Here is a 24746-nt window from a genome sequence, read left to right on the forward strand (position 1 = left end):
CGGGCCGGGCGGCGAGGGCGCACGCTTCGCCTCCGCCCCACCTCCGCCGTCCCCGCCTGGCGCGGTCCGGACCAGGCTGCGCCCCCTCTGCAGCCTGACCACCATCCCCACCCTAGAGACGGGTGTCTGCACCCGGCACCGTGCGCCCCCACCCCCTTTTCACAGGCCCGGGGATCGTGAGGCCACCCCGGCGCCCGGAGGGCCTCGAGTCACCGCGGGGGCTCCGGGCCCCGCAGGGTCGCGGCTGGGGCGGGGCGGGGCGGCCCGGGGGGCAGGACGGGCCCCTCGTCCGCTCTCCCCGCCCGGGGGCAGCCTCCGCGGTGACCTTGGAGGCCGCGGATCCCCGCCGGCCGCCCGATCCCCTCCCGCACCTCTGCGGGCCGGGTCCCGGGCGGCCCCCGCCCTCCGCGCTCGGTCTCCGCCCCTCACTGCAGCGCCCGGCGCTCGCCCATCGATCAGCCCCTCCCTCACCCCCGGCTCTCCCCTCCCTCCGCCTCCCCTCTGCGCGCCTCCTCCTCGCCCTCCCTCCTCCCTCCCTCCTCCCTCCCTCCTCCCCTCCCTCCGCCGCGCCGCAGACTGCTAAGCTCAGCAAGTCTTGCGGCACCGCACTTCGGAGTCGAGTTGGGGCCGGGGCGGAGCGGGGACTCCGCGCCTCAGGGCTCGGTCGCCAGCGCCGCATCCCCTCGGGGCCCCGGCTCTCCCCGCCGCGCCAGGTCGCTCAGGGTGAGTCCGCATCCCCGCCCGCCCGGGCGGCGCCGCTCGCCCCCTCCAAAGTTTCTCCCTTCCGGCCGGGGTTCGCGGGCCTCGGCTCCGGGGCGCGCGGGGGGCGCCCGGGAAGTTTGGGGCGCGGGGGCCGGGCGCCCGCGCGGGCCTCGGGCGGAGTTTGCCCCGTTCTTCCGGGGGCCTCGGGCGGGGCGACCCCCACCCCATCTCCGCGGGAGGACTCGCCGAGAGGCCGCCGCGGCGCCTCGCGCCCCCCCCTCCCCGCGCCCCTCCTCCTGGTGCCCTGTCCCCCCAACCTTGTCTGAAGCTGGGGGACCCCAGCGCCGCCGTCGAGGGAGGGGAGGGCCCTTCAGCGCCCCCCCCGCCCCGGGCAGAGGGGGGAGCAGACCCCGGGTCGCCTGGACGTGGGGGTCCCGCGGGGGAGGTGGGGTGGAGCGCCCCTCCCGCCCTCCAAATCTCATGACTCAGCAGCGGCGAGGCCGCCCGTCCCTCCGCAGCCCTGCGCCCAGGTGCCGGGCTGGGAGGTCCGCGCTCCTCCACGGCGCTCCTACCCCATGCTCGGGGTGGGGAGGGAAGCTGAATCCCCTCCCCACCCCACGCAGCCGGTGCCCCTCCGGCGTCCCTTCGTGCCGCTCCACAGGTGCCCCGGCCCCCACCCGCCGCTGGGGGTCTTCTCCCTCGGCTGTGGAGGGAGAGGAGGGGGAGCAGGCAGCCCAGGACGGGGGCAGAGGCCGGCTGGGATGGGAGGCCAGGTGGGAACGGGGTGGCAGTGCGGAGGAGGAAATCCTTGGCGTGTGGGGCACCAGGGAGATGGCTGCGGTCCCCGTGGATTCCCCCCACGCCCCTGCCACCGACCAGAGGAGGGGGCGCCTCCCCTGTGCAGGCCAGTTTCTCTAGTTCTTGGTAACCTGAGCTCCTCCTTCCCCGGGGTGATGGTGAGAAGCAGGGTGACCCTTGATCCTTACAGCCATCTCCCCAGCTCAGTATCACCCCAGTTTAGTCTCAGCACAGCCTGCCTATCATCCGAGGTGCTGAAAACAGCCATGCCTGATGCCCCTAAGGTTGAGCCAGAGGGGCCGGTGGGAGGGGGCAGGGCGGCTCTGGCGCTGCAGGACGTGCCCAGCGCCTTGGTGGATAAACAGTGGCCTAGCAGCCCTGCAGCGGCAGTTGCTGTCAGGTCCCAGGGTGAATCATTCTCAGGGGCCACAGTCCTGGCCAAGGGGGTCCAGCCTCGGCCTTTGTCACTGTGCCCCTGATGAATGGCCTGCGTCCTGTGTGCTATAGACTTCCCCTGGTGTAGTGTGGTCTCCGCAGTACTGCACAGCTCACAGACACCTCCTGGCCTCCTCTTCTAGGACTCCCCAGAAGCCTGTCTTTTTCTGGGAGCCCCTTAGGCGGTCCCCCCTGCACCTGGCCTACAGAGGAGCCAGGAATGGTAAGTGAGGGAGGGGAGGCAGCGGTAGGCAGTCCAATTGCAGCTTCTTGCAGACCTGGCTCTCCCTCCCCCGGAGGAGCAGAGACCAGGCAGCTTCATCCAGCCACCCACAAACAGATTGGGGTCCTTTATACATGTTTTTGAGGTGGGGGTTATGCAAACCCATTTCTTCTTTCAGCTTTTGGGGCCTGATGAGCGCACACGAGGGGAAGAGAAAGGTGTTGGCTTCTGCGGATGCGATCCCTGCCTGCACAGGAGTCTGTGACTGATGTTGCTCTCATCCCTGGGCAAAACATGCACTTCCCTAAGATCAGCAGGGCCCTTTCCAGAGCTAGAGCTGGGCCCGACCTCTCAGCCACGGGCAGCTGGGGCCTTTCCCCTCAGGCAGCTTCCAGTAGCTGTGGTCAAGGCTGCCTTGGACTGCAGAGCAGGGGGGGGAGGGTTTTGAGATGTCTGAAGGAGCCTCTTCCCAAACAAGTCCCCCAGTTTTTTCCCCTCCCCCCCCAACCTGGGCATGCCTGACCTTGAGTGGCCTCTGCGTGATTTGTGCCCTCTCCTAGCTGGGTGTCCTTTTTCCTCCTTGCTAAGTCAATGCAACCTTTTTGGGGAGGGTAGACAGAGAGGCAGTGGGTGGGCTGGAAGCAGGGGGTGAGGAAGGATGGTGAGCAGGGGAAGGGCAGCTTGAGTCCATAGCCAGAAGGACATCTGTACCAAGATATCCCTCTTGATGGAAGGCCGAGGCTGAGTAGAAACGCTGTTTCATGTGGCTTTGAGAGTTGCTGTGTGGACTTTCCTGGTCTGGGCAGCCAGGTCTGTTTGTCTTGAGCTAGACACCACAGATGGTCCAGGGTATGGAGGATCCGCTTTAGGGATAGGAATGGCAGGGCCTTTGCATAGCCAGGGGTCAGATCAGAAAAGCAGATCAGAAAAGCCAAGAGCAGGCAAGCATGGGTTCTAATCCCAGGGCTGCTAATTACCAAGAGTGACAGTATTAATTACTATTAATTATTAGCAAACATTTCCAGGGTTACCGCTGTTGTAGGCTCTGTGGGTGCAGAAGGGAACCCCACAACCACAACCTCTGATGATCTGCATTTGCCTGTCCAAGGGGCCAAGTTCCTTGCTTAGCCACTCTGACCCACCATTGGTTTCCCCAATCATTCTGTTCTTCCATACATATATTAATGGTACAAGGGGTTTCATTGTGATATTTCCTAACATGCATACAATATACTTGGATTATTTAGTCATCTCCTCTATGCTTCCTTATTCCCCTTTTAATAGGCTTCATGGTTCTATTTTTATACATGTATATAAAGTCCTGCAATCACAACCCCACCTTTGCCCTCTCCTTTTATCTTCACAATTATTCCTCTACTTTGTGTGTGTCTGTGCCTGTGCTGGGATTTGAAGTCAGAGTCTGGGTGCTGTCCTTAGCTTTTTCCTCAAGGCTAGTGCTCCATTAAACCACAGTTCAGTTCCAGTTTGGCAAGTGTGTGTGTGTGTGTGTGTGTGTGTGTGTGTGTGTGTGTGTGTGCGCCTGTCTGTCTAATTGTGATAAGAGCCTCACAGATTTTCTGCCTGGGCTGGCTTTGAACCACAATCCTTATTTAGATCTCAGCTTCCTGAGTAGCTAGTATTCCAGGTGTGAGTCACTGGTGCCTGGTTCATCTATTAGTTTTTGACAGTCTACTCTGTGCCCAAACCATACAAGATAATAAGAGATTTTGGTGAGAACAAATCTGATTGCATTCCTGGCCTGACCAGACCTGAAGAGTGTCCTCTATCAAAAGAAATAACAATTCTTACTTCACAAGATTGTATTGTGCAAACAACTACTAAGGTGGTCTTTAAAATAGTCCACAGCTCTTTGGACAGACGCAGCTTTTAAGTTCTCCATGTGAAGAGTCTTGTGTGCTGCACGCATCTGTCTAGTCCTAGTTGCTCAGATGCTCAGCCAGGAAGCCTGCAATAGTGACATAGTTCCTTTGGGAAAAATACCATACATATTAATTTTTTTTCTAAGCGGTTGAGATCCTTCTGGCTCTGCCACTTGATATGTCTTTTGGCAACTGAATCAGACTCTTGATTCTTGGTCTTCCCCTATGTAGAACAGAACTATAATTCCGGTCTGTGACATTCACTAAGTGAATGAATTCCTGTAAAGTCATACTGGCACCTGGCAAGGCTATGGAAGCACCATCATTGCACTGTGGGCAGGCTCCTCGCACACCTCTGTCTGTCTGCAGGCAGGGCTCCTGCCGGGGCTCCAGCTGGAAGGAGTGTGTTCTGACTCTGATAGTCTTAAAAATCCAAAGGAACGAGCTTCCCTAACCACTGGTGGCCCCCATTTCAGTTTTCATTCCTCCAACTTTCAGGTGCTTCTTGACGCCTAATGAGCCATTTCCTGCCAAGGCTTAATTTCTGGGAAGGCTCTGTCCCAGCAATCTTTCATCTTCATCCCAGGAACAGACAGTTCAAAGAAGTAGCCAGAGTGATGGGGAAATCTGGATCGTGGCCCAGAGGGACCTGAGCAGTCTTGCGACTCGGGACTACCAGCCGTTCCCTTAGAGGCGGGCCTAAAGTTAACCACTGAGGTGCGCTCCCCATATGCAGCACGAGCCAGAGCTGCTGTGGAAGTTTCCTCCCTGGCCGGGTGTCCTGAGGAGGCAGCCTCCTCCCTCCCACCCCCATCTGGGGCCTGGAATCTGGAACCCCTTCCCAACCTTATACTTAGGAAAATAGTATGTGAATTGCAGGCCTCACTAAAATGGAGCATGAAAACCCCAGGATGTTTGATCCTCTAAGCAACCCCCCAGATCTGGGGTGGTCAGAGCCAAGAATTAGAAAAGGAGCTAGGGAGAGGAGGAAAGAAAGAAAGAAGGAAGGAAGGAAAAAAGGAAGGAAAGGAGGGGAGGAAGGAAGGAAGGAAGGAAGGAAAGAAGAAAAGAAAGAAGGAGGGAGGGAGGGAAGGAAGAAGAAAGGAAGGAAGGGGGTTGTTCGCGTTACCCTCAGGAGAAGTCCTTCTTTGGCTGCTTTACCTGAAGGCCTCAGGATTTTAGGTTTTCCATTAGCATCACTTACCCAGTGGGCATAAGAAAAGGCTTAGGCCAGGAGGTTCCAGTAGGCAACAGTTAGACCCCTTCCCCCATGAGACAGCGGTTCAGAAAAGACTTCCCATCAGCCATACCCATATGGGACCTCAGAGGATGCAGCCCTGGCCCCATTTTCACAATAAAGCCAGAGGTGGTGGGTAATGCCTGCGCAGCTACTTGGTAGGGTTAAGAGTGAGGGAGAAAAAAAGAATCACAGTTAGAGGTTAACCTGGGCAAAAAGAACTAGAGAGACCTCATCTCAAGCAATAGCTAGATTCACGCCTTTATTCCCAGTCCCGTGGGAAGCATAAACATGAAGTAGGAGACGCCCACTCTCTTCCAGCCTGGGCATCAGTGAAAGACCTACCCTCAAAATAACTAAAGCAAGAAGGGCTAGAAGTATGGTTCAAGTAGTAGCGTGCCTCCCCAGCAAGCACAAGACTGTTCAAACCATAGTACTGAGGGGAAAAACGTGAAGACCAGAGGAGTAACGGGCTTGTTCTAAATCGCCAGATCAGAGGCACTTGTGTGTGGGGGGGGAGCACTTTCCTCCTCTTTCCCCTCCCTGCTCCCCAGTGTTGCCTATATCATAGAAGATATGGTTGGGAGTCCTGGGGACTCTGGGAATGAGGTCACCAATGCTCTGAGCATGGAAAGGCGACTGGGTGATTAAAATGAAGCAGCAGATTTTCGGCGTGGATCCCTTGGAGAAATTGGATGAGCTCCCCTCTGGGATACAAGGTTTCCTCGGCTTTTCCATAAGGCTTCCGGTGTCTTCTTGAGAGGCATCAGCTCTGAAGGAGGATTGGGGGGGGTGGTGGAAGGACTAGAGTGAATGAGGGGCATCTGGACATCGGAGCCCCCCCACCCCCCTGCAGCCTTATCAGTAATGGGTAGCATCAGTGCCCAGACTGTGTGTGTAAGTTCCCAAGAGGTGATGAAATAATTCCTGGGCAGCCCTGAAGTAGAATGTGTGCGTGTGTGCGTGTGTGCGTGTGTGCGTGTGTGCGCGCGCGCGTGAGCGAGTGTGCCTGCATGCTTGAGGGACAGAAGGAAGGCAGAGAGAATGGGAGGGAGTAGGCTGTGCTTCTCCTCTGGCCACCAGCCTGAGAAGTCTGGTCCCAGTGTAGCGCAGCCCTGAAGCCGGCCTCATGATTAGGGGCAGCAGAGCCCGCATGCTGTGGCCTGGCCCTTCTTGACTCCCCTGCCTTTCTCATTTTCCTCAGCTTTCCATTCACATGGCCAAGGCACGCTCTCTGAAAGGCACAGGGAACTCAAAATCACCCTGATCCCTCTCACAGGTGGCCCCCACCCCAAGGCAGGATGGGGGGACCCCAGCACTCATAGGAAACATTTCTCACGGCCAGTGTGAGGTGCCCAGGCTCCCAGCCTCCCGGCAGCCGTCTAAGGATCGGGTCTCCCCAGTCTGTGGAGCTTGCCTCTCTCCCTTTGCCCCGTGCAGAAGCTGGGTGCCAAGGGCCTCCTGCTGATGAGCTGGGCTCTGTAGCATCCACAGGGACAGTGCACTTTGTGGGCAGGGATGAAGACGGTGCCTCCATGTGGGCAGCGAGTCCCTGGCCAGGGAGAGCCCTGCCAGGGCTGCCCATGATTGGGTTGATGTGGTGGCTGTCGGATTTAGTGTTTAGGGAATATTGCAATTAGAGGTGGAACGTATCGTTATTGCTGCCTGCATCTTAATATCCAGGGTAAGTGGTTATAGCTTTGTGCAGGGCACTGGGGAGATGGGAGCACAGGAATGAATGAAGGAACAGCAAGTGAGGGGCTCCAACCCAGGTTGGGGGGTGGGGACTGAGAGAGGCTTAACCCTTTCCACACCCAAGGAGTCTGGAGTAAGGACACACTCATCCTGCGCTGCCTCCTTTTCTTCTTCCTCATCTTCTTCCCCTTCTTCGAGTTTGTGTGTGTGCGTAGACAGGGCCTTAGTATGTAGTCAGCGCTGGTGTAAATGTGAGATGGCCTCCTGAGTGCTGGGATTACATGCCTCATCACACTGAGTCCTGGACCTTATATATTTTAAAATATTCATTGAAGCTGGATGCTGGTGACTCAGGAAGCTGAGATCTGAGGATTGTGGTTTGTGGCCAGCCAGGGCAGGAGAATTCATGAGACTGTTATCTCCAACTAACCACTAAAAAGCCTGAAGTAGAGCTGTGGCTTAAGGAGCTAGACTGTTAGCCTTGAGCACAAACGCTCAAGGACAGCATCCAGGCCCTGAGTTTAAGCCCCAGGACTGGCAGGCACACACATACACACACACACACACTAATTGAAAGAGGACAAGTGCACGTACTGATGGGCTGAAGTGTGATTGTGTGTGTGTGGGGGGGGGAGAGGGAGTGTGTAGTGATCAGATCGTGGTATTTGGCATATTAGATGTTTGCCTCTCTGTGTTGGGAGCAGCAGGTCCTCGCTCCTACCCTGGGCCTTCTACACCTCCTTCAGCTCAATTGCTTGTCAGAGATGAAGAGAGTGGGGATGACGGCCAGGAGGGAGAGGCTGTGGGAAGGAAGGTGGCCTGTGACAGAGCCGGGAGTTATAACCAACTGTACTGCTTGGACAAGTGTGCCTGTGGATGAGTGTGTGTGCATGTGAGTGTGTATGTGAGAAAGAGAATGCATATCATCCGGTGCCTCATCTCTCCACTCCCTCTGTTCCTTCCTCTCTCATCTTTTCCTTCTCCCTCCCAGTCTAAGTCTGCTTCTTCTGAAGTGAGTGGAAGCAGATGGCGTGCTGCACAGTCAAGCCCATTAGGGACGTGTGTTATGGCAGAGTCCAGGGATGGGGCCAATGTGTCCCTGGCCAGAGCAGATATGGCTTCCTGAGCAGGCAGGCCCAGACACCGAGGGGCCTCTGGAAGAGCCCTGCTGCCTGCTGCGGACTGGGTGGGTAGCCGTGTCTTTTCTTCATGGTTGACTCTGTTCTGGAGTGACAAGCCGGATGGCTTGGGCATGTGCTTACTGTGCTGAAGGGTGACCGAGGAAAGAGCTTTTATACATTTATAGAAAGAAAGTCCTTTTTTTTGGTGCTAGTCTAGAGCTTTAACTCAGGGCCTTGAGTTTTTTTTTTTTTTTTTCTTCCCTCGAGGCTAGTATTCTATCTCTGAGCCATAGCTCCACTTCTGGCTTTTTAAATCAAAAATTTTTTTGGTGGTGGTGGTTATTTTGAGATAAGAATCTTGCTGGAAGCTGGGTGTGGTGGCTCACACCTGTAATCCTAGCTACTCAGGAGGCTGAGATCTGAGGATCAAGGTTCAAAGCTAGCCAGGCACAAAAGGACCTGAGACTCCAATTAACCTCTAGAAAATGGGAAGTGGGGCTTGGCTCAAGGTTGGTAGCCTTGAGCTGAAGAGCTCAGGGACAGCACCCAGGCCGAGTTCAAGCCCTATGACCCACAAGAAAAGAAAAGAAAAAAAAAGAATCTTGCTTGCCTTTCCTGCTGGTGCTGGCTTTGAACTGCAGTCCTCAGGTCTTAGACTTCTGAGTAGCTTGGCTTACAGGTATGAGGCCATCTTCTCTGACATGGGGTCTGCTCCTCCTGCCACACCTTCCTGGAGATGGGGGAGTATTTGTGGTGACCAGAGGCTTTGAACTCAGGGCCTTACGATTGCTAGACAGATACTCTATCATTTGAGCCATCTTCTCTTCTGCATTATATTCTTAGGTGAGCTTTCAACTTTTTGCTCTGGCTGGCCTAGATCTCAGTCCTCCTATTAGGATAACAGGTACATGCTAGGACAGCCAACTTATTAATAAGGCCTCAAACCTCCCAATCTCCGCTTTCCAAGTACCTATGATTGTAGTTGTGAGCCAGCACACTGCTCTTTCCCTCCTTCCTCCATTTTATTTTGTCAGTCATGGAGCTTGAACTCGGGGCCCGGATGCTGTCTCTGAGCATTTCTGCTCAAAGCTAGTGCTTTACTACTTTGAGCCACAGCTCCATTTCTGGTTTTCCTGAGGTTAATCGAGGTAAGAGTCTCATGGACTGTCCTGCTTGGTCTAGCTTTGAACTCTGATCCTCAGATCTCAGCCTCCTGGGTAGCTAGAATTATAGGCAGAAGCCACAGATGCCTGGCTCCCTCCAGCCTCCTTAGGGGCCTCTGCCAACCTTGGAGCCCTCAGGGAGCCAACTACAGTGGACAAAAGTCAGTTTAGCAATGAGGCTTGAGACATGGCGCCAGGAGGGATAGAGACCTGTAGGAGAGAGTATAGAGCGGGAAACAAGAAAGCCAGGCGTGGTGTACCTATCAAGAATCCCAGCAACAGGAGGATCTTGAGTTCAAGGTCAATCTGAGCTGCATTGAAAAGTTTCAAAAAAGATTCCAGATGCTGGTGGCTCACCTCTGTACTCCGATCTATCCAGGAGGCTGAGATCTGAGGACTGAGGCCCAGAGTCAGCCAGGGCAGACAAATCCACAGGACTCCTATTTCTAGTAAACAAGAAAAAGCTGGAAGTAGAGATGTATGGGTAGGGGTATCAGTCTTGAATGAAAAAACTCAGGGAGGCAGGGTGCGCTGGCTCACGCCTGTCATCCCAGCTACTCAGGAGGCTGAGATCTGAGGACCAAAGTTCAAAGCCAGCCAGAGCACAAAAGAACCTGAGACTTATCTCCAATTAACCTCCAGAAAACAGGAAATGGGGCTTGGCTCAAGGATAGGGTAGCTGAAGAGCTCAGGGACAGCGCCCAGACAGAGATCAAGCCCCATGACCCAGCAAAAAAAAAAAGAAAAGAAAAGCTCAAGGACAGTGCCCAGGTTCTGAGTTCGAGTCCTACCACCAGCACACACAAATTCAAAGCGAGAACCTAGGGTTGTGTGTTCAGGTCCTTCAGGGAAGCAGATCTGGGACAGAAATTTAGTATTTCTGTTGGCAGCCAAGAAAAGTTAGGGATAAATCCCAGGGAACCCCAGGGCAGCTTGCCATTGGCTTAGTGTTAGTGAGTAACAAGTTAATTGGTGGTGGTAGGATGGTCCACCCTTCCTGAGAGTCTCCTAGGGGAGGACAAAGCATTGCATTGGCAAGGCTAATAAGGGGACCTTGGATCCAAAGCAATCCTGGCATTGCAGAAGTTGGGGGTGGGTGGGGAACAGAGCTGAGAAATCCCATTTACTCCCTGGTGCTGGAAACCAGTCTCATTTCAGGGAGGCCTCCTCCCCATCTGGTCTCCTGCTGCTTGAGGGGCAGCAGGCTGACAGTAACAGGACCAAGGCCTTTTGTCAGTATGAGGCTGGCAGGTGGCCCCAGAACTCCTCCTGGTGAAAATAGTGAACCCCAAAGACCCTAGGAGGTGAGGTGGTGGGGGAGGAGGGAGGAGATGCCTGGCACAGGGCCCATACCCCACAGTTGCATGTTTTGAGGGGAGCAAGCATGAAGCTAGGAATCACGTCGCCTGGGTTTAAAGCAAGGCTGCCCCTTCCTGTGCGTCATGGACTCTCTGAGTGTCAGGTCCTCATCTGAAGATGGAACCCCCAGGAAACAGGGCCCCCATGAAGATTAGAGGAGATGTCTTTTAATAGCAGTTTGTAAAGTGTGTTCACCAGTCCCTGGAAGTCCCCAAGAACTTCTCAGGGGATCCCTAAGGTCAAATCGGATTTGATAATGAAGTGGTTGCTGCCATTTTTACCCTTGACTGACGGTGGATGAAAGTGCTCGTTCATCAGTGCAAGCTGAGACCATGGCACCAACCTGTCACTGTTCCCTTCCCCTGTCACACCTCCTAAATGAGTCAGGAGGTAAGGGCATGCCAATTTTTTAGAGTATCTTTGAGGTGGACGCTCCTCTTTGAGATGGTGGCTCACATCTGTAATCCTTGCTACTCAGGAAGCTGAGATCAGAGGATCCTCATGCAAAGCCAGAGCAGGAAAATCCGTGGAACTTTTTTTTTTTTGTCAGTCGTGAGACTTGAACTCTGGGCCTGGGTGTGCTGTCCTTGAGCTCTTTAGCTCAAGAGTCTCAGGTCCTTTTGTGCTCTGGCTGGCTTTGAACCTTGATCCTCAGATCTCAGCCTCCTGAGTAGCTAGGATTACAGGCGTGAGCCACTGGTCCCGGCTCCATGGAACTTTTATCTCCACCTAATTACCAAAGAAGTTGGACATGGTGCTGTGACTCAAGTGGTAGAGTGCTGCCACGAGTGAAAAAATTAAACAAGAGCAGAGGCCTCAGTATTGTGATGGGCTCACACAAAGCATCCATACGAAGCATGTCTTTGATGAAGCAATGGAGATTCTGACTTTATGCTGAATGTAGGTGGCACACTCCTGGAATCCCACCACTTGGAAGGTGGAGGCAGGAGGATCATGAGTTTGAGGCTAACTGAGGCTACATAGATATAAAATGAGCTCCAGGCCAGGCTGTCTCAGCAAAACAAAAAGAGATGATTATAGAAAGCACATCTCTTTAATGTCCACTGGAATGAAATCAGAAGCACACACAAAGAGTTATATTCTATAATGCCACCTGTCAAAAGCTGAAAATGATAAACACTAGCAGCGCAGGGCCCTGGCACCTCTCTGAGTTACCAGCTGAACTGGCCACATGCCCATGCACCTAGCCTGGGAGAATGGCTGGCCGAGTCCTGTTAGTGGGATCTGGGTGTTGGGCAGACATGGCTGCCAAAATGAATAAACCACCTGGGCTGTCACCTGAAGAAGAAAAAAATCACTGAGTTGCCAATGGTAAAATCTAAGCTTTGTAAGCAAAAATTAGAATTCTGAAAAATCCATCAGCCATTTTCTGATCCTATCCATGGGAATATGAATGGATCAGACTTGTTCATATTAGTGAAGTTTGTCAATATTTGAAAGATCCGCACAACTGAGTAAAGCAATGTTTTCAAAATGATAAATGCATGATGTTATAAAATCATGCTCATTCCAAGCTTGACATTTCAGAATCCAAACTGCGGTTAGTTTTTAAGAAACACAGCTGGATATCAGTGCCTCACATCTGCAATCCTAGCTACTCAGAAGACTGAGACCTGGAGGACTGTAGTTCAAAGCCAGCCTAGGCAAGAAAGTCTGAGAGACTCAGTCTCCAATTAACCTACAACATGCTGGATTGGTGGTATGAGTCAAATGGTAAAGCGCTAGCCATAAACAAACAAGCCAAGCAAGTATGAGGCCCTGTGTGCAAGCCATGGTACTAGAAAAAATGAAGAATATAAACTGACATATGTTAGGTTGTCATATCAAAGAATATTCAGTGATCTGGGAAGGTTTTTATTAAATAATCCTTGTTCTTCTAATTATGTTTCTTCACACGAAGTAGCTTACTGTCACAGACTAAACATGGAAGCTGCCATCTGAGGCCGCAGCTCCTGTCTAGTAAATCAAATCCCAGGGAGATTCGCAAAGATAAGAAATAAGAAATAAAAGCCGGGGCCTGTTTGTTGGCTTATGCCTGTAATCCTAGCTACACAGGATGCCGAGATCTGAGGACTGAGGCTTGAAGCAGAAAAGTCCATGATACTCTTACCTCCAATCAACTGTTAGAAAACCAGAAGTGGCACTGTGGGCTCCAAATAGGTGAGTGCTAGCCTTGAGCAAAAGGGCTCAAGGACAGCGCCCAAGATCTGAGTTCAAGGTCCAAGATCAACACCTCCACCAACAAAAGGAAATAAGATGTTCTTATTTCTTTTCTTTTTCCTTTATTTCTTTTTGGTGCTGGTTCTGGGACTTGAACAGAGGGCCTGGGCACTGTCCTTGAGCTTTTTTGCTACCATTTGAACAACAGCTCTACTTCTAGCTTTTTTGGTAGTTAATTGGAGATGAGAATCTCATAGATATTTTTGGCCTGGGCAGGCTTTGAATAATGATCTTCAGGCCAGGCGTTTGGCCTAGTGGTAGAGTGCTTACCTAGCATGCACGAAGACCCAGGTTCAATTCCTTGGTACCACATACATAGAAAAAAAAAAAACAGAAGTGGTGCTGTGGCTCAGGTGATAGAGCTCTAGCCTTGAGAAGGTCCAAGGAGAGTGCTCAGGCCCTGAGTACAAGCCCCAGGACTGGGAAAAAAAAAAGATGTTATGAATGATGATCTTCAGATCTCAGTCTCCTGTGTAGCTAGGATTATAGGCATGAACCACAGGTGCCTTGCTTGCCTCCTTATTTCTTACTGCAAATCTGTCAGTTAGATACTTTTTTTTTTATCTTCCTGGGAAAACATGGTTACTTTGAAATACTGAAATATGTTAACACATGATCAATTTTTTTGTTGTTGTTGTTGATCATGGGGCTTGAACTCTGGGCTTGGGCTCTATCCCTGAGCTCTTCAGCTCAAGGCTAGCTCTCTACCACCCTGAGCCAAAGCACCACTTCCTAAAAAAATCAGTTTTTAAGCTAGTAATTTAGATTTTTTTTAGCTTCATTTTTTTTTTTGCCAGTCCTAGGGCTTGAACTCAGGGCCTTAGCACTGTCCTTGGGCTTTCCTCAAGGCTAGCGCTCTACCACTTGAGCCACAGAACCACTCCCGGCTTTTCTATGTATGTGGAATCCAACCCAGGTCTTCATGCATGTTCTAGGCATTCAGTTTCATTTTCTAATATGATAAATATGGTTACTACATAAGTGGGCTCCAAGCACCCCAGCATTTGGTACCCCAGGACAGAACCTGTGGGCATTCTCTGTGTCTCACATGCTCACTGGTACCTGGCTGTCTACTGGGCAGCCTGAATGGAGCATAGGCTCAGGGATGCAAGCCAGGGCCAAGGGCGTTGTGGGTGCCTTTCCCACTGGCTTCAGGTGACCTCTGGGGCTGAGGCTCTTTCCAGGGATGCTAGTTTCTCTTTATAGAACCTGGGTTCATGGGAAGTGGCCCTCTGGCTCAAGGGGTAGGACTGAAGAGCCTCAGAGCTCAGGGATAATATTCAGGCCCTGAGTTCAAGTCCCATGACTTGGGTTTGTACTCAGGGCCTTGTGCTTGCTAGGCAGGTGCTCTACTACTTGAACCATACCTTTAGCTCCTTTCATTTTAATTATTTTTCAAATAAGGTCTTGCTTTTTGACTGGGTTAGCCTAGACTGTGATCAGCTTACACATGCATCCCAGATAACGGGGATGGCAGAGGTACTATCATACTCAGTGTTTTATTGGCGGAGATACAGTCCCTCAAATATGTGCCCTGGCTGGCAGACTGGCCTCCAGTTGTAATCCCTTCATCCTCAGCTTCCTGAGTATTTAAGATTACAGACATGAGCCATCACATTAGGCTTTCCTTGGGGCTGGGAAGGAAGGGTATTCAAGGAATACTTTCTCAACTACCCCAACTTTAATTGGCTTGAGAAGTAAAAGCAACTCTGCTTTTATCAGAGTTGCTTTTTTTTTTTTTTTTTTTTTTTTTTTTGCCAGTCCTGAGCTTGAGCTCAGGGCCTGAGCACTGTCCTTGGACTTTCTCAAGGCTAGAGCTCTACCACTTGAGCCTCAGCACCACTTCCAGCTTTTTTCTATGTATGTGGTACCGAGGAATCGAACCCGGGTCTTCATGCATGCTAGGCAAGCACTCTACCACTAGGCTAAACTCCCGGCCCCTCGGCTTTTTTCTATGTATGAGGTACTGAGGAATTGAACCTGGGTCTTCGTGCGTGTTAGGCAAGCACTCTACCACTAGGCCAAACTCCCAGCCTAAGCCTTTTTTTTTTTTAGACAAAGCCAAAATCTGGGTATAGTGGTTCACACTTGTAATCTGAGCTACTTAGGCGGCAGAGACAGAAGGATCATATCTGAAGTGGCCTGGACAAAAAGCAGGTGTCTTTATCTGAAAAAATAAAAGCAACAACAATGAAAGCTAAAAGGCTGGCTGCATGGGTCCCAGGTATAGAACATTTGCCTAGAAATTGGAAGGTCCTGAGTTCAGACCTCAGTCCTTACAAACTAATCAACCAACTAACCAACCAACCAAATAATAAATAAATAAATAACAGACCCAGAAAAAGAAGATGATCTGTCAAAGATTCCTGGGAAGCAGTGGGCTCAACAGAGATGGGGACAAATGCACCCCAGGTGACATGGATGTGGCCAGAGGGCTCAGCCCATAGACCCCAGACCCCAGCGTTGGTGCAGTGGTACCTAGCCAGAGTCTCAACACAGAGGCAAATGCTTTCTGTGTCTCTGACTTTTTCCTGAGCTCTAGTGAGGTGAATTTATTGGTTGTAAGATCACCTACTCAAAACGTCCAACTCAATGGTGGTTAGGAAATTTACAGCTTGGAACAGCCGTTACTCCAGTGCCGTTTTAAAGCATGTGATATTTTACCCCCACTTGCAGAAGAAAATAGAGGGATGCAGGCAGCTAAAGTAGATGTCCTCAAGGTCATTCTGCCCACTCAAGGTCATCTTGCTAGCAGGCGGCTGAATGACATTCAGCAGCAAGTTCATCCCCCTGTGCCACTCTCTCAGCTGTGCACTGCAGGGAAGGGAGATTGAGCCCACACTGGGGCCACAGGACCCCTCTGGAGTTTGTCATGTTGGCCCAGCTGGGGGACTGGTTCTGTTGGGAGCACAGCTCTGTGGGTGTTAAGGAAATCCAAGAATGCCAGCTGCTCTCACAAATGGGAGACACACACTTCCTTTAGCCGATCTTACTGGACATCTAAAGCTGCATGAATCACTGCTTAATGCTGATAACTCAGTATGCTGAGGAAGTTCTTCCTTGTGTCTAGCCTTCTACATAACTAAATGCTCATTTATCTTCTGGTATACTCTTCCTGTCTTACCCAGAGAATCTGGAGTCAGTGTACCTAGTAGAGAAATGCCAAGAGCTGGATGCAGAATTAAGGATTGTGTCTCCTTGGAAGTCTGCCTATTAACCCCCTAAGCTAGGTATGGTGGCAATGCCTATAGTCTGGCTACTTGGGTGGCTGAGCAGAAGATTGAGCTTCAAGGCCAGTCTGGGCATAAAAGTTTACAAGATTTAATCTCAACCAATAGCCAGATGCAGTAGCACAGGGGAGCGCAGGAAGGAGGGTCATAGTCCATGCCAGCCTAGGTGAAGCAAGATCTGTGCCAGGCTCTAGTGGCTCCCGCCTGGAAGCAGCCATTCGGAGGCTAGGATCTGAGCATTGAGGACTGAAGCCAGTCTAGGCAGGAAAGTCTGTGAGACTCTCATCTCCACTTAAGCATCAAAAATCGTAAGTGTAGCCGGGTACGGTGACTCACGCATGTAATCCTAGCTACTCAGGAGGCTGAGATCTGAGGCTCAAGGTTCAAAGCCAGCCTGGGCACAAAAGGACCTGAGACTCCAAGTAGCCTCTAGAAAATGATAAGTGAGGCTTGGCTCAGGGTAGCCTTGAACTGAATTGCTCAGAGACAGTGCCCAGGCCGAGTTCAAGCCCCATTACCCCCCCTTCCCCCCACACAAAGTGGAAGTGTCTCAAGTGGTAGAGAGTGCCGGCCTTGAGCAAAAAAGCATGACTGAGGCCCTGAGTTCAAGCCTCAATACTAGCACAAAAGAAATAAACTAATAAAATTTTCTGTTCCATACATTTTTTGTTTTATACTCTGTAGCCTAAGCTGGCCTTGAACTTAAGATTCTCTTATCTCTTCCCAAATACTGAGGTGATAGGTATGTGTCACCATGTCCACACATTTTCCATCTTTGTTAGGAATAACTGAGAAATAAACACCATATATATCAAGCTACATAAGAGTTGGAATATGTACACGGTATATGGTATATAGTTCTCACCACAGCCTAAGCCACCATGGAATTACCATAGCCGTGCCGGCTCAGAAAGCATTTCCTGCTTGTTTGGGTTTCTGTGGTGTGTGGATGTGGGAGTGTTTGGCTCAGAGTGGAAAAGATTCACACGCACGCACGCACGCACGCACGCACACGCGCGCACACAGAAGATCAGTTGGGCCTGAGACCTTATCTTCAGTGGACAGGATGATGACACAGGGTTTCCGTCCATGTCTCCATCTCTGCTCAGCACAGCTCCCGTGGGGTCCTAGGCTTGGGTTTGTGTATGTGTGTGTGACAGCTGTGTGATAGACTCTGGATTTGTGATTCCACACAAACCATTGCTGCTTCCCTCCACCCCCCAGCCATCAGGAGTTGATGCTCCCAGTGAAACTTGGCGTGTCTGCACTGCATTTTCTAGCAGCAGAATTGATCTGGGCCAGGCTGCTCAAAAGCAGGGAGCTGGAGGTAAAAGACAGTGCATTTGAGAACAAAGCCTAGGACTCCAGTGCTTGCTTGCCTGCTTGCTTGCTTGCTTCCTTCCTTCCTTCCTTCTCTCCTTTCCCCTTTTTCTCCTTCCATTTCTCCTTCTGTCTCTGTTTCTTCCCCCTCTCTTTCTTTCTTCAGTGCCTCGCTCAATGTCTAGACTTTTTCATACATGGCTGGCACTCTATCACTGAGCCACATCCCCAGTCAAGCTTTTTGGCTGGTTAATTGGAAATAGAGTCTTGTAGGCTTTTCTGTCCAGATTGGTTTTAAACCTGTGTCTTCAGATTGCAGTCCTGTGAGTGGCTAGCCCACTCCTATGTTGGGCCTAGTGTTCTACATGGGGCTTTCTGTGAAGGACAGGGACCATCTGCTCCGTCTTCATCAGCACTCGAGCTTGCATTGAGTGCTTGTCTGTGAGTATTGAAAGGAGTGAGCGAAGAGTAGGTGAATGAGTGAGTGAGTCTGTAAATGAGTGAGGCCCCTGGAAAAGTAGCCTGAGGTGTGGGAAGGCCTGGCCAGCGTTCCATAGTGAGTGTGTGGCAGACAGGTGGAGAAGATGGGCAGAAAGTCATGTGTAGCCTCTGAATTCTCTCTGCAATGTTTGGGACTCATGTTACCCCCTGCTCCATCCATAGTGCTATGATTCTCTTATCAAAGTTCTCTAGAGACAACAGTTCAGAGGAGAGCTAGAATTGCAACTCGAACTAAATGTGGGGGACACCCACTCCTCTTTCTTATGGGATCCCTGGCATCCCCAAGGCTTCTTATGGGAGCCAGTCCCTTCCTGACAGCCAGGGTGTATGACCAGGGACACACAACACACAGGTAGCACCCCCACCTGGCCTCTGTGTGCGTGCGTGTGTGATGAGTTCCAAGCTTGGCGACAGGATCTGGATGGGAAAGAGAACTGGGATTTCTGGCTCTGCTGCCAGCTCCTCAGGTGACCTTGAGCTTGTCAATTCTTTTCGGGTCTGTTCCTTTCTCTGTAAGATGAAGAGGCCTGGCTGGAAAACCCCTGATGTAGCTTTTTAGAGCTCCAGATAAACAGAGAGTTCCCAGGGCCTGAGAAAGGGGCTCTGGAAAGGGTCCTCAGTCACCTACCCCGGGGAGCAGGGTGGGGGGAGGAGAGGAGGTAGCAGGTCAGCCTTCTTATTGTTTGATAGCACAAATAGGGAGTGGCCTGGCACTTGTGTCCCAGAGCAACTACGATCAGGGTGTGTGACCTACGAAGGGGCTAGAGCAATGGTCGAAAGCAAACTGAGTTTAGGTTAGATGGAGGCTGTACTTGCCCATAGCACTCAGACATCTGGCAGGTGTCGAGGGTGTAAGGGAGGGTGTCATATTTATATAGATTTATATAGAGAAGAATTTTCTGAGGGAGATGATTGCGTGGAGGCAGTCAGTGAATGACCTCATAAGGTCCCTTCCTCAGACCAGCTCATGAATCTCTCCTCCAGTTGCTGCTGGTGTCAGCACCGTCTGGGTCTGTGAGAGGAAGATGTCAAGTTCTCCTGCAAACGAGCCTTTGAGCATAAACCATCTCTAGCTCACATCTCATGGTGGCACACGTGGCACCGTCAATCAAAGCGAGTCCGGGAACACTTTTGCTCCCCTTGTGCTGCTGGAATATAAATATGGCTTTGGAGATGTGTATTAGTTGCTGGCACCATGGGACCTGGGGAGGCTGAGTTTGGGGTTCACACTGGGTTTGGGGCTTCATGTTTCACACCCAGACACAAGGTAGCAGCTGGGCAATGAGGGCGGCCCATGCCAACATCTGCCCCAGGGGGCCAAGGAACTGTGACATCTCTGTAGGGGGTGGGGCCGAGTAGCTGCGCTCCTGAGGGTCCATTGTGTCCTTGGACTATTGTGTGTGTGCGTGTGTGTGTGTGTGTGCGCGCGCGCACGCGCGCGCGCCCATGCACGTGCGCGCATGTACAGGCACACATGTATACACTGGTCCTGGGGCTTGAATTTGGGGCTTGGGCACTGTCCTTGAGCTTTTTTGGTTCAAGGCTAATGCTCTACCACTTGAGCCTCACCTCTAAATCTGGCTTTTTGGTGATAAAAGTCTCATGGACTTTTCCCAACTAGCTTGGCTTCAAACCACAATCCTCAGATCTTAGCCACCTAAATAGCTGGGATTAGTGCCAGGCTTCCACTATTATTGTTGCTTGTGGTCCGGGCCTTGGTGTGTGCAGGTAGGGCTGTGGACTACACTTGTGTATGAGTCTTTTTTGAGATGTCCTGTCCCTATTTCCATTGAAGAATGCTCTGTGAATCTTGAAGAGTGAATCATAATAACTGTTTAGAGTGATCTACTTGTAAAAATCCCAGCCCTGGGGAGGCTAAGGCAGGAGGATCAGGAGTTCAAGCTCAACTTGGACTATATGGTGAGATTCATAATAAAAAAATTTTTTTTAGATCCGTTTTGCCAGAAAGGCAATGGGATTAGCCTATAGAAATTTACAAACACTAAACATAGACATTGTACCAAGGCAAAGCAGATTGGGGTCGTGTCTGCACTGGGAGATGGTAAACTGACCTTCAAGGTTCTTCCCACGCCAGAGTTGGTAGGAGGGAGTGTTGAATTTCTGCACACTTGTATCCAGTGACTGCAAAACCTGGAGGAGGGAGAAAAGAGGAAGAGGGGAAAGGAGAGGGGAAGAAACTGAGGAGGAGGAGGGGAAGGAGTGCAGTGGGGAAGGAGAGAGAGGAGAGAGGTAGATTCTGGCCATCACAGGGTTTTTTGTGTCACAATGTCATCCTTGGAGCCATGCTAGTGTATAGTGAGCATGTGCATTAGGCGTCAGGAGACTTCAGCTGTGAGAGTGAACCTGCAGTAGGACACTCAGGGGTCCCCTATCTCTCTGGGTAGGGTGTTTGGCCTAAATTCAGCATGCCACACCTCCTACTCTTCTGCATATGCTGGTCACTCATTCTGGACAAACAAGCCCCAGTCCATAGTGGGGACTATGGAAGGGAGAGTGGAGAGGCCTGCTGAAGAACATAATGTCTGGATTTATTCAGCTGGAACTGCAGTCTGGGATTCAGGACAGACTCAGTCTCTTCCTTTCCAATACAACTGTTGTCGTTCCTGATGTTTCCAGGGCAATCTCAGGGCAGATGAGAGAAGGGACCTAAGTTTCATCTGAAATTCATTTTCCTCCAACAGAGGACTGGACAGCACTTCTTTTTTTGCCAGTCCTGGGCTTAGGCTCAGGGCCCGAGCACTATCCTTGGACTTTCTCAAGGCAAGCACTCTACCACTTGAGCCTCAGCACCACTTCTGGCTTTTTTCTATGGTATGTGGTACTGAGGAATCAAACCCGGGTCTTGGTGCATGCTAGGCAAACATTCTACCATTAGGCCAAACTCCCCGCCTGGACAGCACATTTTTAAATTTCATTTTCTTTGTGATCTTCCTAACTTGACACCAAGTACCCACAGAAGGATCTCAGGTAGATTCTGGGCTTGGGAGGTGAGGGCCTGAAGCACTTGGATACCAAATCTCCAACTCTAGTGCAGGACCTTGCATGCTGTCATACACGTGTTCTGCAAATTTCTCTTGGTCTTTCCTTTGAAGAAAGCATTCCCTTTGGCCTACCAGGGCCTGCGTTTCAGTATCTTAGGGCCAGGCGGCCATGCCCCCATTCAGGAAGGGGAGGAAGTGAGAGGCACAGTGCCTTTCCTTGTAGTAGCTGGGGACTGGGGATTCAGCACCATGGACAGAGATCATCAGGCAGCCAGGGTGGATGAGCGCTGGTGATATCCATCACCGTCCTGTTGATTCTCTTAGAAATGGCCCCTCAGTTGTGTCATTAGCTTCCACTCAAACCTTCCCCCGTGCCCCTGCCATACTGAAGATCACCCTTCTCACATAGAAACAAGTCCTTACTTCCAATTTTGGAGGTGACAGTACAGGACCTCAGGCCTAGGGTTTCCGAAAGCCAGTGATTTACTTCTTTCCCCAGGTTTTGGAGCAGGGCATCTCTCCTGTGAAAATACACCAGGTACCTTGTCTCCTACCCCATCACTAGATGAAACAGCCTTGGTGGGTCTGAGGAAAGGGCCTGGGTGATAGATCCTCCAAAATGAGACTGGAGCTGAGCAGGCACACCTCGGAAGAGGGGAAGACATGGGCATTAGAAGGGAGAACCTGGTCTCCACTGTCCAGTGAGAGCTGGGTGCAGGACAGCCTGCTGGGGGAGGAGAGGGGAGGAGGACGAGGAGAAGGAAGGGGAGGGGGAGGAGGAGGAGGAGGAGGAGGAGGAGGAGGAGGAGGAGGAGGAAGTGGAAGAGGAGGAGGAGGCTGCTTCAGTGGCATATAGACAGATGAGAGGGCTGGGCTGGGCAATGACTGGCAGTGCTCCTGAACTCAGGGCTTGGGTGGGGGAAAGGACCAAGTGCCAGGTTGGTTGCTTTTTCAAGGACCTTCTGCTTCTCTTCCCTATCCACATCTCCTTTGTGACCCCTAGATCTCTCACTGGGCTTAGTATCCAAGAACCCTGCTCTTGCTAGCCTGAGAAAGGCTAGCATGTATTTGGTGGGACAGCTAGCTTTGCACCCCCAACATCAGAATGAGATGCCAGGCATTTCTCAGGGCACCTCTAACCTTCCCCTGTACCACGCTTGCCCTTGAGCTCCCCTCAGAGCTGTGGGTACACCTGCCCTCATGTACCTCGCCCCCCACCTTCCTCCACCAGGCCTGAGAACAGTTGATGTGTCTTATTCTGTAGCTCACAGCACAGATTCAGGCTGCTGCTCCTCTGTTCCTATTAAGAAAAGATGTCCATACATGGAGCTGACAGTAAAGTTACCCCCAAAAGGCCCGACGGCAGGGGAGGGGCTGTCAGGGCTTCCCCAAGTCATCTATAATTCCAGGTAGTTCACTGCCTATTTCACTCCAAACTGGGTCTTGGGAGGCAGAGTAGGGGCATAAGGTGGAGGCAGACCCATGCCTGGCAGCGTGGATATAGTGTCCTTGAGAAGGGCAGCAGATTACTTACACCAGGGTGACCCACTGCTCAGGTCCAGCTCTGGAAATCATTACCAGGGGGCAGTTCACATGGACCATCTGAGAAGAGCAACTCGGGGTACTTCTCCCTGGACCATTTGCTGTTGGACATACCTCTTCCTTAGGGAGCAGGGGGCCAAGAACATTCCAGCTCCTCTGCTGTGTCAGTCTGTCACCAAGGCAGTTGCTCATCATACTCGTGCCTTTCTCCTTTCTTGGAAATCCTTGTCATGAGGCTGTGTGTCCCAGTCCTTCCTGGCTTGTGACTGGTTCATCAGGGCTACACCTGTGTGACTCTGTGAGTCCCTTCCAGTAGTGGGTGCTTGGGAGAACCCTGGCAGGGGGGGACAAGACAGAGTAGAGTGGGTCCCAGCTCCAGCCACCCTCCTGCCGTGTCCTGGCTCTGTCCCTGACAGGGCTGAATAATTGATAGTGACTAATGGAGGTTACTCCTGTATGAAATATTCAGCAGGGACCGTTGCGGGTCTGTGTAATCAGATGTTTCACACTGCCCTCCTGGTTGGTGCAGGCTCCTGGGTTTCCCTGATTCTCAGCACCACAAGGTAGGAGGGGGGCATGTCCTCGGATGATGAGGCTGTGCAGCGAGGGACAGCGTTCCCAGTGTGCACTTGGGTGGGAAGGGCTCAGGCTCCAGACCCAGGCTCCTGGCCACTGGATTCGACTACTTTCTGGATATGTCTATCCTGCTCAACATTCAGAGGGTTGAGGGGTTTGGTGGTGATGGTGACGGTGGTAACAAAGAGGTGGCACTTTCCCAAATCTAGAATGTTGAGCTGCCCCATGTGTTTGTCAGACAACCTCGTGGCTCAGCCTGTGCATCAGAGGAAGGAGTGCCCACAGAGGTCACACAGCCCGGGAGCGTGGGCACTGAGGGCCTCTGGTGGGCCCCCTCCACCTCTCTGTGTATGGTGTGTAAGGACAGACCCTTGGTCTCTTCTCCTCATCCCATCCCCCCTCTCGCCTCCCCCTATCAGCTGATGTCATTGGGATCCCAGGATAGAATTACAGCCAGAGCAGACATGTGCTTGGGAGGGCTGGCGGGTCTCCAGGGGATGGGTGGTGGGGACAGGGCACATGTACTAATGTGCACATGCGCTAGGGAGCAGGGGCTGGTGCACCCTTCCACCTGGGGGTGTCGGTGGGGGGTGAGAGCTAGACTCCTAGTGCGTCAGCACCCTTGTCCCTGCTGATCATGGAGCAGCAAGAGATTAGACCAGCCCTTGCAGGCAAAGGGACCTGGCCAGACCCCACAGGTGGGGATCAAGGAGGGGAGGGGCACCCTGCACCCCTGCTGGGCCTGGCCTGTGCACTGCTTCTCTGAGCTCCAGGCCACAAGGAGAACCTGCCATCCATCTGCACTCCTCAGTTGGCTCTCCTCTCTGCTATACTCCACCAGGGTAGGGGTGGCGGAGGGCACCACCTGCCGACAGCCGTCCTTGAGGGGCAAACACTATAACTCAACTGACTCTCACCAGGTCTGAAAGGCATCTGGAAGGACTGATTCCTCCAGCCCTCCTCCAGCGTCTGAGCATCCCAAGTTCCTCCCACTGTCAGGAAGTCCTCCTCGGTGTCTAATAGGAGGCCCTTCCGCTGTAACCAAATATATATTTTCATTTTGTTTCTTAGGCCACAGATTTCTCCCTCCAAGGTCTCATGTAACACGGCGGTGTGGGAGACAGATGAGTAATGCTGGCTTAACGGAGAGGAAAATGCAATTCAGGATTTTGGGTTTAGAGGCAAATCCCTCTGTGGCTATCTCTCATCTCCAACTTGACACATTCCTCTGCTCCCATACTAGGCTCTGTCCACAGTTCTGAATCAGGACAGCCTGCAGGAGAAACAAGAAGGACCTGCTGGCCACAGGCAGCCCAGCCCATGCCCCTGGGTGGACTGTGCCCTCCCTTTGGAGCAGACTGAGCCTTCAAAAATGGGTCTTTCTTGCTGAGCAATACGTACCACCACAGAGAGTGTTCCCCATTCCTCTCCTTCTAATCATCTGCTTGTTGGGGAGTAGAGGTGCTGAGGTAGTTCTGAGAACATGTGAGCCCATTTTGTAGATGGAGAAACTAAGACTCAGAGTTGAGTGGCATGCCACAGTTCACAGTGCTCGTTGCTGTGTGTGAGCTCTTATTTTGGGTTTTGACCCAGTGGGAGTCTGATGCTTTCAGCCTCTGTGGCAGAAGGGGCTGTGGCTGAGGTGGGCTGTGGTGTGGACCAGGCCCGTGCTGCCATCTGAGGAGAATACCCTCATCCCCTCAATCAACTCATAAGGATTG

General features: G+C 52.0%; 1 protein-coding gene across 1 annotated transcript in view; it reads left to right on the forward strand.

Annotated features, from left to right (window-relative positions):
* Window positions 1-592: 592 nt before the first annotated feature.
* The window catches only part of Syt2 (synaptotagmin 2), a 95289-nt gene continuing 71135 nt past the window's right edge, over window positions 593-24746 (forward strand). Inside the window, exon 1 of the mRNA XM_090341416.1 lies at window positions 593-723. The gene's annotated coding sequence lies outside the window, so the exon portion shown is untranslated. The remainder of the gene's footprint in view (window positions 724-24746) is intronic.

This window comes from Megascapheus bottae, chromosome 10 (assembly GCF_031878675.1).
Source record: "Megascapheus bottae isolate mThoBot1 chromosome 10, mThoBot2.hap1, whole genome shotgun sequence".
NCBI lineage: Eukaryota > Metazoa > Chordata > Mammalia > Rodentia > Geomyidae > Megascapheus > Megascapheus bottae.